This window comes from Cebus imitator, unplaced genomic scaffold, assembly GCF_001604975.1.
Source record: "Cebus imitator isolate Cc_AM_T3 unplaced genomic scaffold, Cebus_imitator-1.0 Scaffold918, whole genome shotgun sequence".
Classification (NCBI taxonomy): Eukaryota; Metazoa; Chordata; class Mammalia; order Primates; family Cebidae; genus Cebus; species Cebus imitator.
The window spans coordinates 134776-138244 of record NW_016108233.1 but is presented as its reverse complement, the minus strand read 5'-3'; positions in this window follow the sequence as shown (position 1 = coordinate 138244).

The following is a 3469-nucleotide window of genomic DNA, read 5'->3' as shown; positions in this document are numbered from 1 at the left end:
TCTGTACACTCCAGAATAGAAGGAGCTATGTCTGTACAATCCAGAATACAAGGAGCTATGTCTGTACACTCCAGAATAGAGGGAGCTATGTCTATACAATCCAGAATACAAGGAGCTATGTCTATATACTCCAGAATAGAAGGAGCTATGTCAATACACTGCAGAATAGAAGGAACAATGTCTGTACACTCCAGAATAGAAGGAGCTACATCTATACAATCCAGAATACAAGGAGCTATGTCTGTACATTCCAGAATAGAAGGAGCTATGTGTATACAATCCAGAATAGAAGGAGCAATGTCTACACAATCCAGCCTCAGGGATACGGCATGCAGCGGCTCATGCCTGCAATCCCAGCACTTTGGTTGGTTGAGGCAGAAGGATTATTGAGCCCAGGGGTTGGAAGTCAGCCCTGGCAACAAGCAAGACCCCATCTCTACAAAAAAATTAAAAAACTTAGCCAGGCTTTGGTGGCTTAGGCTGAGGCGAGAGTGTCACTTGAGTCCAGGAGTTTGAGTGAGCTGATTAGGCCACTGCCCTCCAGCCTGGACAACAAAGCTAGACCCTGCCTTTGTGGGGGTTGGGGTGGGGGCAGGGGATGAGTCACAATAGTAGTTCCCTCTGCGTAGCGATTGGAAAGGAACTTGAGAGTGCTGTTGAGCCGCATGCTGGTAGGCGGGGTTTATTCAGTTTGCGAGAGAATCATCAAGATGAATATTTATATGCGAGAGGTTGAATTTTTTTGAATAAGTAATTGGCTTGTGCAACTGTGGGCCTGGTTAGTTAAGTGCTAAATCCATAGGACAGGCATCAGAAAAGGCAGGCCAACGGAAAGGACAGGCTGGAAATAATAAAGAACATCAATGAAACCAAAAGTGTGTTCTTTGAAAAGTTCACCAAAATTGACAAACATTTGGCTAGATAAACCAAGAAGAAAAGGAATGACGGCCGAGCGCGGTGGCTCATGCCTGTAATCCTAGCACTTTGGGAGGCCGAGGTGGGCAGATTACCTGAGGTCAGGAGTTCAAGACCAGCCCGACCAACATGGTGAAACCCCATTTCTACTAAAAATACAAAAATTAGCTGGATATGGTGGGGACACCTGTAGTCCCAGCTACTCAGGAGGCTGAGGCAGGAGAATTGCCTGAACTCCGGAGGTGGATGTTGCAGTGAGCAGAAATCATGCCACTGCACTCCAGCCTGGTGACAGAGTGAGACTCTGTCTCAAAAAAGAGAGAAGGGGAAGGGGAAGGGGAAGGAGAAGGGGGAAGGAAGGAAGGAAAGAGAGGAAATTCAAATGACTAAAATCAGAAATGAAAGTGGAAGCGTCCACTCACCCAGGCCTGCTTGTAGCAGCTCACTTTACCCAGTATAGCAAGTCCTGCTATCAAGAAAAAAACAACAATGCACAATAATAGACAAAATACACAGTTTAAAGAGACAGAGCAAGCATCAGAACCAGACTCAGATATGACAGGGATGTTGGAATTCTCAGACCAGGAATTCAAAACAACTGATTAAGATGCTAGGGGCCTTGGCCAGGCATGGTGGCTCATACCTGTAATCCCAGGACTTTGGGAGGCTGTGGCGGGCGGATTACGTAAGGCTAAGAATTCCAGACCAGCCTGGCCAACATGGTGAAACACTATCTTTACTAAAAATGCAAAAAAAAAAAAAAAAAAAAAAAAAAATAAAAAAAAAAAAAAAAAAAAAAAAAAAAAAGCCAAAGTGCATAATATATCAAGAAGATGGCATGCAAGAACAGATGGGCAGAGGGCTGGAAATTCTAAGAAAGAGCCAAAAAGAAGGGCCAGTGATCAAAAACACTATAAAATCAAGACAATGAAAAGATAAGCCACATGCTGGGAGAAAATATTTGCTAAAGATATACCAGATAAAGTACTGTTATTCAAAATCTACAAAGAACTCTTAAAATTCAACAGCAAGAACACAAACAACCTCATGGAAATAAAAAAAAACAAAAAACAAAAGGTCGGGCCGCTGGGCGCAGTGCCTCACACCTGAAATCACAACAGTTTGGGAGGCTGAGGCAGGTGGATCACGAGGTCAGGTGTTCAAGACCAGCCTGGCCAAGATGGTGAAATACCGTCTCTACTAAAAATACAAAAATTAGCTAGGTGTGGTGACACACTCCTGTAATCCCAGCTATTTGGGAGACAGCTATTTGAGGCAGAGAATTGCTTGAACCCAGGAGGCGGAGGTTGCAGTGAGCTGAGATTGCACCACTGCGCTCTAGCTTGGGTGACAGATTGAGAGTCTCTGTCTCAAAAAAAAAAAAAAAAAAAAAAAAAAAAAAAAAAAAAAAAAAAAAAACTTAAATTCATATAAAAAAACATAAAAAATCAAAAAATTAAAAAGAATGCAAAAAAGGAAAAAAAAAAAAAAAAAAAAAAAAAGGCCAAAGACCTTAACAATCACCTCACCAAAGAAGATACACAGATGAAAAATAAGCATATGAAAAGATGTTCCACTTCATATGTCATCAAGGAAATGCACAATAAAACAACAATGAGATGCCACTACACACGTATCAGAACAGTTAAAGTCCGAAACACCAACAACAGCAAATTGTGGGGAAGCTGTGGACTAACAGGAACTCTAATTCATTCCTGGTGGAATCACAGATGGCACAGCTACTTTGGAAGACAGTTTGGTGGTTTCTTGTAAAAGTGAACATATTCTTCTCACACAATCCAGTTGTATTCGTTGGTATTCACCCAAAAGAGTTGAAAAATGATGTCCACATGAAAATCTGTATACAGATGTTTATGGCACCTTTATTCACAATTGTCAAAATTTTGAAGCAAGCAAATTATTATTCAATAAGTGAATGGATTAACTGTGATATATGTAGACAATGGAATATTATTCAGCATTGAAAAGAAATGAGATATCAACCCATGAAAAGACATAGAGGAAACTGAAACCCACATTACTAGAAAGCAGTCTGAAAAAAGCTACATACTGCATGATTGTAATTACATGACATTGTGGAAAGGCAAAACTATGGACACAGTAAAAAGATGAGTCGTTGCCAGGGTTTGTGAGGTTGGAGGGATGAACAGACCAAGCACAGAGAATGTTTAAGGCAGTGAAACTATTCTGCATGATACTATAATGATGGATACATATCATACTTTTGTGCAAATGGATGCAACACAAAGAGTGAAGCCTAATGTAAACTTTTGGCCTCTGGGTGATGATGATATCAAGATAGGACATCCGTTGCAATGAGCCCACCACGCCAGTGGGGCATGTTGATAGCGAGGGAGTTATGCCTATGCGGGAGCAGGGGGTATGCGAGAAATTTCTGTGCTTTCTGCTCAAAGTTTTGCTGTGGATCTAAAACCTCTTTCTCTCTCTGTCTTTTTTTTTTTTTAAAGGATTTTATTTTTCCTTCACTTATGAAGCTTAGTTTGGCTGGATAGGAGATTCTGGGTTGAAAGTT